Consider the following 16,515-nt stretch of genomic DNA (forward strand, 5'->3'; position numbering starts at 1 on the left):
GTATGTCTTCATATTCATATCCATTAAGTTATTTAAGTCTTTCATTGAACCTCCCCCAAAAGAAACAATTCTATGATGTGAAATCAGGGCCTAAATTCTAAAGATGGCCTGGGTTTCCTTTAAGGAAAAAAAAAAAAAAACTGGTTAATGGGAAGCATTAAATGAATGACCATTTGTTCTTTTTCTAGCTCAAGTCTGCCTGTACAGCCAAGTTCTTCCCAACAGATCACATCCTTCTCACGTGCCACCTTGAGGGAATGGCCAGCAGGAAGGTCCACGCCGGGGTCTAGCATCAGGACAGGACAGACTGAAGGAGAAAAGAGGAGTCCTGTGCCAAGTCTGTATGCTACTTTCTGACCAAGTAAGAAGGGCTTGACAACCGGCAGCTGTTGCCACTTGGCAGCTGTTAATAGTGTCAGCACTTCAGAGTTCACACTTGGGAGTCCTGCCGAGTCCCTACTCGGTACATGGCCCTATTCACCTTGGAGAGAAGGCTAGTAATAAAGAACGCACTTGTTGAAAACTCAGCTGGCTAGTACAGGTCAAATGCTCTGGTTCTGCTAAGCAATCCCAGTGGGGCCACCACCATCAGTGGCCACCCAGCGAACAGTTATCGAGGCCAGACCTCAAGGACAGACTCATCAGTGACTTCCTCTCCACTGTACCCATCTCATCCTTCTGAGGGATTTCCACACCAGATGGGGAGCAACACAGGGAATGGTCCTGGTCACTCTGTCCAGACGCAAATCCATGGCCAACGAATGAGGCAGACAGGCACCTGTATCTCTTGAAGATCCGCCAAAACTGGACACGTGCACCACCTGGCCTGTGCAACCAACCTCACGCGATCCAGTCCCAGACTCCGCGGCTCCTCTGAACGCCAGGGACCTGCTACCAACACCCTACTCAACCTCCACATTCATGTTGAAAAGTATCTCAAGCTCAAAAGTCTAAAACCTACACCCCCTGCCCGGTTCATTCCACTCCCCAAAGAGCTGCCTCCTTGCTGTTCCACGAACAAGCCAATCAGTCTTTCCTCAAGGCATCCGTACTTGCTGTTTCCTGAACCCCCTTGTGAAGGCCTGCCCCGGCTGCCATATGTAAAACAGTACCTGCCTATTTTAGTTCTCAGCCTGAAATCCACCTGTCTTCCCCACCAGATAGATGGAAGCTCCATGAGGGAGGGGCGTGGTCAGTTCTGGGCATGTCAGTATCCCCAGGACATAAGTGGGGTTTGACACAGAGCAGGCACTGAATATGGAGCATGTGCTGAATGAATCCATTAACTGGTTAACTAATTAGAAGGCAAGGTAGACAAAGAAAGGGTCAGAAAACAAAATCATATCTGGGGCTTAACTTCAAGTTTTTAAGACGCACTTGAAGCCCAGCCAAGGAGTCTCGTGGAGGTGCTCAGCGGCCAGTCCGGTTGGGCTGCTTGGCTTCCCTTCTCTCCCTTCCCCCTTCTGTGTTTTATTTCTCATCATGTTTGAAACTGATGGCACATGAATATCCAGAGCTGAGGGATGAGAATCTCACCCCAAAAAAAGGAACCAAGTTGGGGAAACATCCTGGCAGGAGGCAGGAAGAGGTGTTGGGGGAACCGAGTCACTCTCTGCTGCCTGGCCTGCTCTGACCAGCTGGACACCGCAGTGGTCACTCAGCAAGGTCTGACCAAGCGCCGGGCACCTGGCTGGGTGCTCATCCTCATGACAACCCCATGATAGAGCCATGGGGATGCTCCGTCTAACACAGGGCTAGGTACTAATGTCACCGGGGTGTGGGGATAGGACCAACCACGAGCATCATAACCCTTAAAATGTGCCAACCAAGGCAGTCACTGGAAGGACACACTGTCCCCTGCTCTCCAGCGCTGGACAGATGAAGGGACAGGCAGATGGTCTGCGTGAAGGAACCACACTGCATGGAAAATATCCATTTTAATCCCTGGAAGCACAGTGGCAAGGCAGGATAACCACACTGAGAGAGGCACGAGGACACCAACAAGGAAAAGGCGTGTGTTTCCAATCCTGCATGCCCTGCAGGCCACATCTGGACATATATGGTGGTGGTGTCCGACTCTTGCGACCCCACAGACTGTAGCCCGCCAGGCTCCTCCGTCCATGGGATCTTGCAGGAATACTGGAGTGGGTTGCCATTTGGTAAAAAACAGAGTCCAACTGCACCCCACCAGCGTGTTGGGCCAGACTCAGGCTGGACCGCGTCTGTGACGTCTTTGAACCCACGGCATCTTCTGCACTATGGGCACTTCCCACATGCCTGCGGGAAACACTTGAGCCCAGCAGTAGGTTAATCATTCACATCACGCTTGCGGATCCCCCAAGGCTTCCACAGGCTTCAGCAGCCCTGTAAGGTGGCAGGACTCCTCGTCTCACTGATGGGAAGAGCTCAGAGAGGTCAGAGGAGGCTGGGAGTTGACCCAGGTCTTCCGACACCAGGACCTGGGCGCCGTCTACGGCCCCACACGATTTACCTTCTGCCCCATGCTAGTTTACCATCAGCCCTCCAACTTCTCCAGGCTCTGATACCCTCACCCCACCATTTATAAAAAGGAGGAGTCGGCTAGGAATCTGTACCCCTAGACACTAATCTGCGACGGTCACTGCACGGAGCAATGAGGTGGTCCTTTGCTTAGATGGGAGCAGAGAAGCGGGAAGGAGGTCAGCTCACAAATCTCTACCATTTACAGTTCCTGAAAGCACTGCTGGCTGCCCACATCCATAATATCCAGGCTCCTTCTCCTCAGTCAAAGACCCTTTTTTTAAGTTTACACATTGCACTGGGGACTAAAAGGCTACACTTTACAGCCTCCTTACAGCTAAGTGTGTGTGTGCGTGACCAAGTCACTACAGTGAGACACAAGCAGAAGAGTTCTGTGGGGCTTCCAGAAAAGAGCTCAGAGAGCGCTAAGGCAGCAGAGGAGGCGCCTCCTGCGAGGGCTGTGCCCTTCCTTCCCTGGCCGCATGTGGCTCAGACACGACTGCTGGAGTTGAAGGAACGCCCTTGACCATGAAGTGACTGAGGATGGAAATCTGGATCTCAGATGACACCCTGGGGCTCTATGGGCCCTGAACTGCTGCTGCTGTTGCCAAGGCGCTTCAGCCGTGTCCGACTCTGTGCAACCCCATAGACGGCAGCCCACCAGGCTCCCCCGTCCCTGGGATTCTCCAGGCAAGAACACTGGAGTGGGTTGCCATTTCCTTCTCCAATGCATGAAAGTGGAAAGTGAAGTCGCTCAGTCGTGTCCGACTCTTAGCGACCCCATGGACTGCAGCCCACCAGGCTCCTCCGTCCACGGGATTTTCCAGGCAAGAGTACTGGAGCAGGGTGCCATCACCTTCTCTGCCCTGAACTTCTACCTCCAGCTTATTTTTACGTGAGAAACAAAACCTTACATCCCTTAAGCATCTTTTAAATTACAGTGAGCCTGGAGGTTGCCGGGGTTTCATTTTGTTGTATGCGGCTAAAAAGTGCAGAAGGGTTAGTCGCTCAGTCGTGTCTGACTCTTTGCGACCCCATGGACTGTAACCTGTCAGGCACCTCTGTCCATGGAATTCTCCAGGCAAGAATACTGGAGTGGGTAGCCATTCCCTTCTCCAGGAGAATCTTCTTGACCCAGGGATCAAGCCCAGGTCTCCGGCGTGGCAGACAGACTCTTATGATCTGAGACACCAGGGAAGCCCACGCAGCTGAAGCTGATCCCAACCAACATGAGCTCAAAGCAAAACGAAAGCTCCAACAAACCCTGACCCCATCTTTACTCCCAACCAGCTCCATAAAAAGCAAAACATCTGCCCAGATAAAAATCCAACATTCCTACAAATTAATCTGCTTTACATTTGGACTTCCAGCACATCTCAGACTACCATCTCTATCACTGGCTGCAAAGAACGTACCATCAAGATCCCACGTCCTGTTCTAATTAAGAGAAAAATGTCCTCTGGTCTTACTGAGAGCCAGTCATCAGAGGTCTTCAGGAGTCTCGGGATGCAAGGGTATGGAAGCAATGTTAAGATTCCTCCATGGGAAGCGGGGAGGAACAGGATCTCAAGTTGAAAATGGTACTGCTCAGCTTTACTATTTTTATTATTTCTCTTATGCAGCTGAACATGTATGTTTATCAAAGACAAACGTGTGATAATTACAAATGAGATTGCCAAAGAAATCCTCCACACAAGAAAAATAAAAATAAAAAAGAATCTGTGTGCTTAGGATTTGGGGGATTTCACATCATCTCATTTAATCCACGCTCAAGAAAAATTAATAATACTGTGAGCTAGGTTTTTGTCTGACTCTTTGTGATTCCCATGGACCTACCAGGCTCCTCCGTCCTTGGGATTCCCCAGGCAAGAATACTGGAGTGGGTGGCCATTCCCTTCTCCAGGGGATCTTCCTGACCCAGGGATCAAGCCCGGGTCTCCGGCATTGCAGACAGATTCTTTACTGTCTGAGCCGCCAGGGAAGCTCATGTTGTACTACTATCCCATAACATATAAGGAAACTGTGTTTGGAGGGGTTAGAGGATTTGTCTGAGGTCACATAACTAGTCAGGTTTTTTTTTGTTTTTTTTTTGTTGTTGTTGTTTTTTTTTTTCAAATAACTGGGAGAGGAAGAGAGGAAAGGGCAAAAAGTAATTTCCTCTCTAGACCTTTCTGTATAATCTGAATTTCATACAACCATGTACATGCACTCACTGACATTTTTCCTTTAAAAAAAAAATTAAGTTATTGTTCATGGCTCTGGAAACGGAAAAGTAATTGGACCAGTCTGCATGAGGTCACAGGGGCTAAGCAATGCACACAGGTGTGAGGCTCCCCTGACCCATGAGAGGCAGCCCACACCCTCGAGGCACGGGGAGGGGTGGCCACCAAGGCAGGATGCGTCCACTGCGCTCACAGCAGCACTGGCAGCTCCCAGCACAGGGCCTGAGGCAGACACAGCAAGGCCACCACCAGGACCGGGCTCAAAGCCCCCGCACGTCACCGGGACAAGCCTCTGCCACACGGCACCAGGACCCAGTGAGAAACCCCGCACCCACCACTGCAGATCTTCTCTGCTTTTATTCAATTCCAAACCACCCTTTATTTTCAGGAGCCCTCACATGTAGCTTTAGCTTCCCTCTCTGCCACGGATCCCAGACAAAGACCAGGAGGGGCTCGTGGCTTCATCAGCCCCATGGACGGTCTGCTTCACAATGTTTGAAACAAAGCTAACGATTAAGAGATTTCCCATTAAGAGCCCAGATTTCCAGTTTCTTTGCGAAGACCTGGGGGATGTGGGCGTGCCAGGTCCCCGTGCTTGGGCTGAGGGTGGATGACAGGTGGTGCGAGGGGGCACAGAGGGGTCCCGAGGCTGCTCCCAGCACCACCACTTTAGGCCAGCACCTACCTCCAAGCTTATTCCTCCACCATAAAAGCAACATTTCGTGGCGTCCATGCCTCTGTCAGCAGCACAAAATGGAAAGAGAAGCCAGGAAGACCCTGTGCTCCCAGCAAAGTGAGAGAGCAGACAACGGAGCAATGGGAAAGCCCTCCGCCTCCAAGACGTGAGGCAGGTGCGGCTGTGAAGAAGGGCTGTTAACGTGGGGTGCTTTTCCCTTCGCCGGGGGAGCCCCTCTCATTGCCACTCCATGCCTGGACCCTGGGTGCCTGTGAGCGTGGGAACTAAGCGCGCCCCTAAAGAAGAGCTTTGGGGGGGAAAGAGAAACAAAAGCTGACAGTCCTGCGGGCAGGGCCTGCTCTGAAGCCCAGAAAGCCCGTGAGGCAGCATCCCACCCTCTGCTCCGGCCAACGCCCCCTTTTCCATGCTCCCTGCAGACCTGAAGCAGCTTCCTCTTAAGAAATCTCCATTCCCCCAGTAGAAGCGTCTAATTCAACAAACTCCTGTGGACCGCGGTCCTGAGCCAAGCGCCGAGGGCACAGAGTGCCGAGTGAGACCGGGGCCCTCCCACAAAGCCTGCACCATCTACCATGGGAGCCAGAGCTTCAGACATCCGCGAGCCATGGACAGGGGTGCAGATGGAGAGAACATGCCGCGGTAGCTAAGGGAAACGCCCGGTTCATTCCCAGTCTACAGAGCAGGGCAGGCCATGGGTTCGTCCATACGCTGCAGGGACAAACATTCCGGCAGAGGGGACGGCGTGAGTGAAGCCAGGAGGGAAGAAGCTGTGGGCGTGTCCTGGAAGTGCCCAGCCGCGACCCGGGAAGCCTGGAGGGGCCCAGTGGGACCCCACAGGCATGTCAGTCGGTTGAGGCCACTCTCTGACACGGGAGCAACATTTACAGGTACACCGCACAAGGAAGGCCCTGAATGTCAGACTCGAAAAGGCAGACTGAGGCTCCAGGGGGCAGGGAGGAGCCCTGGAAGGCACGGGGCAGGGAAGGAGACAGGGGCCGGAAGGTTTTCTGCTGGGCCAAGAACTCGGCCTTTGTCATTAACATCTCCTTGATGCCAACCTCTGGCCTCTGCGCCACCCGCCCCGAATGCCAAGTCCATTTCCCTGGCCATCACGGTATGTCACCATCAGGATGGTGACTTCCACCCTCCCAAACTGACCCTCTGGCAAATGTGTGTCCCCTGGGGGCCTCTGGCATTCATCAGCCTGGCCCTCCCACCCTGAGACCAGCCAGCAGGCGTGACTCTGTGGTTGACGCAGTTGCCAACATTCAAAAATTAGGAGACATCGCATTAAAAAAAAAAAAATTCTGAATTTTTCTAGGATGACACTTCTACACGGTGACAAAGAAGCTGACTGGCAGCTGCTCCCACTAGGCAGAGCACACAGCCACCCGTTTTCCATATGGTCACCTCTCTTGAATCTCCAGGAAGGAGGGTAAACCTCCACTGTCCGCTTATCTTTTACCAGGCCACCTACCACACCCCCAGAGCCCCTGAGTTGCAACATCAACCACATTTATGCTAGACCTATGGGCCTAGTAGATATTCCTGACTCCTTCAGCCCCAGGTACCAATCCTGACCCCAGAGCCCCAGTGAGGTGGCCTGGCACCTCACTCCTCACACACTCTCAGGCCCTGCTTGACAGCATGGCTAAAAGAATCCAGAAGGGCCCTCCAGAGAGCTGGGCAACAAGCTCAGAGGAAATGCAAGATATCTTTATTTTCCCTTCTATTACCAGCTCAGCTCTTCCTGATGACCCACTGTGTGCCAGGCCTTCCAAGCAGAGGTCAAGAAATAACATCTGAGTAAGGTGAGATCCGTGCGTTTGCCAGGTCCGGGCTTGGGCGGGACCCTGGAGTAAGTCCAGGCGGATCTGGCTTAGATGCCACTCAGAATGAGGGAAATAACAACACCGCTCAGTCACGAAACACAGCAATCCACGCACATTCTGCAAGCAAACGCTCAACACTGGCTAGCTGGTAGCTAAGGCAGCAGGCACGGCCTGTTCAGGACAGGGTGGGTGTTCAGTCCCCAGCCCTTACTTCCAGCAGAATCAGCTGTTTGTACCAGGAAATCTACTCCACTGCTTTCATCTTAGAGTGAGAGAGGCTGGAGAGAGAGAGAAGGTTGGTCACGCAGCAAAATACTAACAGAAAGGAAATCTAACTACGACTCCTGTCTTCAGTGAGTAAACAGCCTAGTCAAGGATTCAAACACTGAACCCTACCGATTAATGAAGTCACTACTATGGGAGGAATGTGAACAGAGGCAGGGGTCCAGGTAGGAGAGCTGCTGGTTGAGATGTGTGTGCTGGGGAGGGGTGGGGGAGGGTGGTATGTGGGAGGGATTGTTGGTGTTTTATTGTTTTGGGGGGTTTAATTTTCTGGTCCCACAGCATGTGGGATCTTAGTTCCCCGACCAGGGATTGAACCTGCCCCCGCCCTGCACTGGTAGTATGGAGCCTTAACCACTGGACCACCAGGGACGTCCCTAAGGCAGGGTTTTGAAAGATGCTTTTAATCAAAGAAGTAGCCTGGGCGGGGCGGCATAAACCATCTAACTTCTGCTGGATTAATCATCAGGACCTCCCTCTGATAAAAAATACTGTAGATCTAATAAAACTACAATTGAAGAAAAAAAAAAAAAGGAAACATTAAATCCCATTTTAGGAAGAATGAAGTTCAAAATCCCACGGAAAACTCTCATTCGAGAAAGTTGGACCCATTCAGCCTGTGAATGGGTTTTCCACTTGGCAAGATAGCGCCTCGTCTCTAAGTGATAATAAAGGAATGAATGGGCATTCGTATCAGGGAAATTCCTAGTGATTATTAGAATGGAAAGGAAAGAGGGGGGGATGGAAACAAGTATTAAGGACTGGCAGACACCCTCTGGTTTCAATTCTAGAAAAGGCAGCAACTGTTTTGTTCAAGTTGGGATGACCTCCAGCAAGAACTAGTAAGCTATAACAAAACTGAATTTCTACACGTCTAATAGTCATTTTTCTTGGTTTCCTGGCTCAAAGTCTGGTCACCTTATAAACAAGCAGTCATTTGTACCGCCCAAGTAAGGAGATCAGCCCAGACCACTTGGACAGGCAGCATTTCCCTACCGTTCTGTATTTACTCCCGTCCTGTACCGCTTGACCTCAGGCCTTCAGACCCCCTCCCCAGGCTCTGCTAGGCCCACCAGGCCCACCCCTCCCTGGACAACTTCCCCTTGGCTGACCCACTCACCCTGCCTCTTTCCCCAGGAAGGGCTCTTGAGTTCAGCCACTTCCATACCTCTTTGCTCCCCCCTCTCTGTCTCTCTCTCTTACACACACACACCACCCCCCAAAAGAACCCTTTCCTCCCCCTGAACCAAAGTCCACAGATGCAGTGAACCCAACCTGCTCCAGCTGAAGCGAAGACGGAGACCTACAAGCCTCTGTCACTGTCGTGGGGCTGCCCCCACCCCTCTTACCCCTTACCACAGAGCCCCAGAAAAGCACTCGTCAAGCCAAATGCCTTCATCTCACAGGTGCAAAGTCAGAACCCCCAGAGAGGGAAAGCGCCCAGCCGGCCGGAGGACCTCAGTCTGTCAGAATCAGGGCGGAAGCCAGGTTTCTCGACTCACCCGACCAGAGCACTTTCCACTGCCCACACGGCTGCTTAACCAACTCATGTAACCCACACTCGCATAGAACCGACCAGGTGCCCAGCACTTCCCTATGCCCTCTCTTACAGGTGAACACATTTCATCCCCACAACAGTCTTAAGGACACGAGTTCTCTTATGCCCTCCATTTCACAGAATAGGAAACCGAGACACAGAGAGCTTTAGGAATTCGGCCAAGGTCACAGAGCTGATGAGGGCAGAGCCAGGGGGTTGAACCCAGGGAGCCAGGCTTTAGATGGGTGGTTCTTAAGCACTTTGTTGGAACGAAAAGTAGGCAGAAAAGGGAATACTGTGCTATTAACCATCTGACAAAGGAAATACACCCAGAGGGTCCCTTAAGAAGCAAACGAACCACAAACACAAAAAATTAAAACAATGCCCATGACACTGGAGGTCGCAACGGAAGCCTGAGCGTGCTAAACGCCCCTCCGAGACGTCTGTCGGCTTCTTCGCTCGGGCGTTGCCTGTTTGTGAGGGGTGGGATGAGGCAGTCACATGGTAATGTCCACAGTAGCCCAAATTTTTCAGCCTGTTCACAATGCATGTGTCCTTCGCACACGGCTCTTGGCTTCATTCCTACCTCTGATGCCCCAAACCTTGAGGCTTGCATACAAAACCCATCCTCCTGTTAAGGGCTCCGGGCAGACTACTCTCCTGCCACAGAAAAATAAAATGCCTTGCTGTTGCTGCCCAGTCGCTCAGTCATCTCCAACTCTTTGTGACCCCATGGACTGCAGCAGGCCAGGCTTCCCTGTCCTTCACCATCTCCCAGAGCTTGCTCAAACTCATGTCCATTGAACCGGTGATGCCACTCAATGCAAGAAAATGCCCGGCTGTTTCTTTAAAAAATAAGCCATCAGTGTTCAGCCTGCCCTCTTCGGTCTTTCTGTGCATCTGGGGACCTATGGTCAACTCTGACACATGATAAAATAAAGCCAGATAATCCAGAGGTGAACTGTCCAAACCCCCTGCTCATCTACTGTTTCATGAACTTGCCCACAGCCTGTTCATAGCTCATTGGCTCATCCACGCCAATGGTAGCTCCAGAAGCTACCGGCTGACAGCAGGCAATGGCGGACCCAATACACAGCTTGACTTTCAGAGGGTTCTGAAACCTCTGCCTGCTCAGCTTCTGACCCACCTCAGGGTCTTGGGCTGGGACAGCTGCGGTCACCAAGCATTTGGTCTGCACCCAGATTGCACCAAGCCCAGTTATTAGACCTCCAACCGTGAGCTCAGTGGGGGTCAGCTGTGGACCAGGTTCCCACGCCCCAGGGAACCCCAGATGTCCTAAGAAGGAACGGGGACCACACCAAATGAAGGGTTGGGAGAGATGAGAGACATTCCCACAGCAGCAGGGAATAGAAAGCCTCTTGACTTTCTGCGCCAACGCCCTCCACCATCGCCACCAAAACTTAGGGTATTTCATGCCGCAAGCGGAGGTGACTGGCTCAAATCCGGCCACTTCCACATTTGCATAATGGGTTCTGCCATTTGGCCACCATTTAACAGTCACCAAATCAGACACGACATAGACCTCCCCAGAAAGCAATATTTATTGTCTCTGGATCACCACTGGCTACAATCTCCTGAAACTTCCCCAAACTCAGCTCTGCAAAGCGAACAGAAAGGAATGCCATCACAAATCCCATCGAACCAGCATCGCAGGACCTGCCCATACTTCGTATGTTTTAATTTTCAGGACAGAACCAGGGTGACCTCAGAAATCACGCCATTTTGATTCGCACATGACAGAACCCACTATTTATCTCACTTTAGTCCACTTATCTCAAATACACAGTTCCCTTTCCTTTAGAAAAAAAAAAATCCCTCTTTTAAACAATATGTGATATAAAGCAAAAAGAACAGGGAACCAAAACAAATTCTTTCCTGCAAAATTTATGGTTCCTTTTTTGTCAGCGGTTACACACATAACCACCACCCAGGTCCACTGCTGTGTACACAACACAGGCTGCAAATTCTAAAGAACTGCATGGGTCTGTCAGCTGTGTGCCATCTGATGGCACAGACTTAGGTGCTGACGTTCCAAAGCAAATCCGCCTTACTCAAATAATTTATTAAGATGAAGACTCAGGAAGGGAAAGCTGACAAGCACTCAACGCACTGGCAGGAGAGACCCACATGTTCCTGTGTCTCAGGCTGATGCCTTGGGAGCAGACACACACTGTGGGTCCCTCTGTCGCTGGCGTTCAGCCGCTAAGCCCCGTCCGACCCTCTGCGGCCCCGTTAACTGCAGCACACAGGCCTCCCTGTTCTTCACTGTCTCCTGGAGTTCCTGGCACAACGTGTTTTTACCCTTTTCACCTGGGTCAGCAAATTTTTACCTTCAGGCTTGGGCAAATGGGTTTGCTGAACGGTCAACAGCGAGTGTTGGACCCCTTCCTGAAGATTCCCCAGCCCAGTTTACTCCTCTCAGTCTCAGAGAAAAGAAATGGTGGGTGCTGGGTATGTTTTGGAGGTTGGGGATGGGGAGTTAAGTCCAAAGATGCTTCCCCAAAATAACACTCCTTAGGGTCCTTCCCTGGGAACTCAGCTGGTACAGAATCTGCCTGCAATGCAGGAGATATCGGTTTATTGCTGAGTGGGGAAGATGCATGGTAACCCCTTCCAGTATTCCTGCCAGTAGAAGCCCCACGGACAGAGGAGCCTGGCGAGCTGCAGCCCATGGATGGGGTCGCAAAAAGTCAGACACGACTGAGCGACTAAGCACAGCACAGCCCAGGGTCACTACCTTAATCAGAATCAGTTATGATGAGGGTGCCAAGTTCCCCCTGGTTTGAAGCTTCCTTGGCTGCGGGCCCTCAGTTTTGCTTTCAGAACTGGGGGGCGGGGTGGGAGGGGTTGTTGGGAAGAGGTCTCCAGTCCAAACAGGCTTGTCCATGTGCATCTGTCCAGAGGGGTCAGGCAGGAGAGGGTGAACCAGGAAGGATGCTTCCTTTCCCCTGAGAGTACTTCTGCGTTGTTCCAGTCAAGGCCAAGGGTCTGCCTCACCTCGGCCACCTCCATATTCCTGGACAGAGGTCGTCCCAAAGGCAGGAAAAGAACGGGGGAGATTGGGACTGCCTGACCTCAAAGGCCCACTGCGGGGGCCTTTCTTGGGTTGGGGGCCTTTCTTGGGTCGGGGGCCTTTGTTCAGTGGCTCAGTCGTGTCCACCTCTTTGTGACCCCATGGACTGCAGCACGCCAGGTGTCCCTGTCCACACAGACACACCACCACCACCACCACCACCGTCAGGAAGTTTGGAGAGAAGGTAACTGGACTCCCGCTGAAACAGGAGCAAAGGAAGGCTTCAGTTTTCTCCTCCCAGGTGTCTAGCCCGCCCCCTCGGGCAGCTGTCATTTGCATGAATGAGGGCTGTGGTCGCCGCATACCTGGGACAGAACAAAGCAGGAAATAAAAGGGCTATCCCTTACTCAAAGCCAAAGTTCATCAAGCTTAACCAAACGGCGCGCCCAGTCTCCCGCTTCAGCAGGTGGGAGTGGCTCGCCAGCCCCGCCCCCCCGCCCCGCCCCCCGACTGGCTCTTACAAAAGCACCTTGTTCCCAAGGAACCTGTTTCTCCGGGGTCTGTTTCCAATCTCCTAGCGGCCCGTATTTACATTTTCAGTTAGCCGATTTTCACATAACTTTTCAAAGTGTTAGCATTACTTGTAGGTGGGAAGAGAAAAGATCTAAACAATGAGAAGAGAATTCTTCCCCCGACCTGAGAAGCCTGGGATCCCACTGCCTCATCCCAGGGGCTTCACTGCTAAGGGTCCTCCCACCTCTTCCCAGGCAGGCTGAGGGCCCCAGCCACCAGCATCAGCAGCACCCTGGGTGGGCACCTCGGGCCTGCCTGGCACTTTGCTGTACTGTGCTCAGTTCTGTCTCTGCAACCCCACGGACTGTAACCCACCAGGCCCCTCTGTCCAGGCAAGAATACCGGAGTGGTTTGCCTTTCCTCCTCCGAGGTGGTGGGGGGTGGGGGGGAGCATCTTCCTGACCCAGAGATCGAGCCCACATCTCTTGTCTCTCCAGCGCTGCAGGCGAATTCTTCACCTGCTGAGCCAGCACCTTGCTAAGACTTTGCAACACGGATTCTCAACAAACTGGTTGAACGAAGAATCTGCCTACTACAGGTGATCGCACCATCTCATCAAGGGAGATGATTTTAAGAAACAGAGGGGGCCGTGACAACTAATTTACATCTGCTCTCCATGTCTGCAGAATGTCATTCACATCTCACGAACACTTTTATAGCAAGGTACAACCATCTATGCATCCCCTATTTCATTAACACCAAGAAGCATGTTATTATCTCATCTTACAGGTGAAAAACATGAATCTCCGAGGGGGGTTCACTTGCCCAAGGCTGTTCCAGGGAGCACCCACACCAACTGCCTGCCCAGGTGGTCCCTACTGGTTCCTCTCACATTGATGTGCAATAATACCATCACCCTAAAATAATAATACCATCACCCTAAAAGGCCCCGGGCTTCTGCCCTTTCCCATGATTGTGATGATAAGTTCAGCTGTGGGGTCAGTTGCTTGGGTTCAAATCTTGGCTTTACCACTTAATAGCTCTGCACATTTAAGCAAATGACTTAATCTTTTTTTAAATAAATTACTCAATTTTTTTTTTCCACCTGCAAAAAGGAACTCTCATATCCCCCACTCATCTGCTTACTTTGTGCATTCATTAAGATAACGTATGAGTAAAGAAGTAACATTCTTATGACTTCCGCCATTCTCATCAGCATCGTTATTGCTGCCCTCTTCATCACCAGCGCGATGAAGATGGAGCAGAGCACACACGCACAGTACCTAACACCAGACAAATGCTTCCATGCTTGCCTTCTCCTTCGTCCAGTGAGGCTGGCAGGGCAGGAATTAGGGCGCCCATTTTATTTATTTTTTTTTTTTGGTTGGTTTTTTGTTTTGTTTTGTTTTGTTTTTGTTTTTGTTTTTTTTATTTTTTAAATTTTAAAATCTGTAATTCTTACATGCGTTCCCAAACATGAACCCCCCTCCCACCTCCCTCCCCACAACATCTCTCTGGGTCATCCCCATGCACCAGCCCCAAGCATGCTGCACCCTGCGTCAGACATAGACTGGCGATTCAATTCTTACATGATAGTATACATGTTAGAATGCCATTCCCCCAAATCATCCCACCCTCTCCCTCTCCCTCTGAGTCCAAAAGTCCATTATACACATCTATGTCTTTTTTCCTGTCTTGCATACAGGGTCGTCATTGCCATCTTCCTAAATTCCATACATATGTGTTAGTATACTGTATTGGTGTTTTTCTTTCTGGCTTACTTCACTCTGTATAATTGGCTCCAGTTTCATCCATCTCATCAGAACTGATTCAAATGAATTCTTTTTAACGGCTGAGTAATACTCCATTGTGTATATGTACCACAGCTTTCTTATCCATTCGTCTGCTGATGGACATCTAGGTTGTTTCCATGTCCTGGCTATTATAAACAGTGCTGCGATGAACATTGGGGTACATGTGTCTCTTTCAATTCTGGTTTCCTCGGTGTGTATGCCCAGCAGTGGGATTGCTGGGTCATAAGGTAGTTCTATTTGCAATTTTTTAAGGAATCTCCACACTGTTCTCCATAGTGGCTGTACTAGTTTGCATTCCCACCAACAGTGTAGGAGGGTTTAGGGCGCCCGTTTTAGAGATGAGGCTTCCGAGGCTCAGAAAAAGTGACTCACCCATAGGCACACACAGCTGTGTGCACCAGGACTCATGCCCAGTGTGATCCAAACCCCAAGTCCCAAGCTCTTCCCCACTCCCACGCTGCCGACAGAGGGTTCAGGGAGCTCTCCTGGGGGCGGCGTGGTTTCTCACATGGCGGTGCAGGCTAACGTGTCCCCCATGGGTGCAGTCCTTTAGCCTCTCCAGGCCTGTTTTCTCATCAATACCACCTGCTCCTCCTGATGCTCCCCAGAGTTGCCATGAGGACAATGAATGAGAGGTAGCTGCAGAAAGCATCCAGTGCTCATCTGTCTGTCCAAGGCCGGGGAGAGGGTCTGTCCCCCCTGGGAACCCTCCTAACCACAGGCAGGAAGGGAAGGCGGAGGCGCTCTCACCAAGAAAGGATCCACAGCCCAGAGTCTTGCTCAAACCACGTGTATGACATGCAGGTCAATTCAAGCCATGCAAGACCTCCAATTCAGCCAGCCTGGTTTCTGCTGAAACCCACAGAATGGTGGCTGCAAAAGCAAACAGAACTGTCTCTTGGTGGATCCTCATCCAGAAAGACACATGGTGTGGAGGACAGAGATGGAGCCTGCCTCCCCCGGCCAACTAGCTGGAGGACCTGACACAACGCACCTGACCAGCATTTTTTAAATTCAGTTACACCCACCACCAAGTATTTACAGCAAAAATACAAACACCACCAAAGAATAAAATAAACAGTCAAGGGAATCAGGCCAAGAGAAAAATAAGCATAAGGAAAATAACAAAGCCAGAGGCAAGGCCAACATGTAGAAAAATATACCATATGGTCAGTTTCTTTCTGCAGAGGTGTCAAGCCAGGTCACACACCTAGCCCTCAGGTGCTTAGTAACCACAGCCAAAAGGAAACACGATCAGTCATGAGATCCTCAGTGCCCAGAGAGGAAAACAAACCAGTTGTTCAGGAGAAGCACATCTGCCGCTGTCTGATTCAAAGACTCTTGGGAAAGTATCTCCATCAGACCTTCACAAACGGACACCAGAGGATAGCAACAGATCCTTGCCACAGACCCTAACATCTCTGCCCAGTGTCCCTCACTTCACCAGCTCCTTTTGCAACTCAGCCCAAGTGGGGAGGTCACTTTACCCTTGGGAGCTTCCGTTACAGCCTAAACTGTAAAATGGTCCCTCTATCCAACCAGGCTGTTGTGAGGGTTACACAGGATAACATGTGATAACTCACAGGCCTGACACACAGCAGGTCCTCTGCAGAGGTCACGTCATCACTTCTACAAGGAGATGAGTTCCTCCAGCATAGGGTTCTAGGTCTGGACTTGTCATTGACTTATCCCTAGCATCTATAATGGCCACTGCACATAGTAATTACCCAATAAATGTTTGCTGAATTAATTGATTCATTTCCTGCATCAGGTTCCTGAAAACATTAAGCCTCCTGAGGTATTTCTAATAACAGATAAATAGACATGAGGTAAAACAAAAAACTGGGGGAAATAAGCATTTTATATCCCCCCGCCTCTCAAAGAGTCAGAAGCACATAGAAGGTTCTTGAAAGTCTAGCAAGAAAGACATCTGCTTGATTCTGTTTAGCCCAGAGTTCTCCAAATTTTCTTAAGCAAAAACCTCCTCTTTTCCCCCCACAGAATGGAAATAGACTCACAAGTGTTCTCATGACCCCAGGGGATTTGAACTTATCCTAAGAAGGAAAAGCGGGCCACCCCAGAGATAAG

This window comes from Capra hircus, chromosome 15, assembly GCF_001704415.2.
Source record: "Capra hircus breed San Clemente chromosome 15, ASM170441v1, whole genome shotgun sequence".
In the NCBI taxonomy this organism is placed as follows: Eukaryota; Metazoa; Chordata; class Mammalia; order Artiodactyla; family Bovidae; genus Capra; species Capra hircus.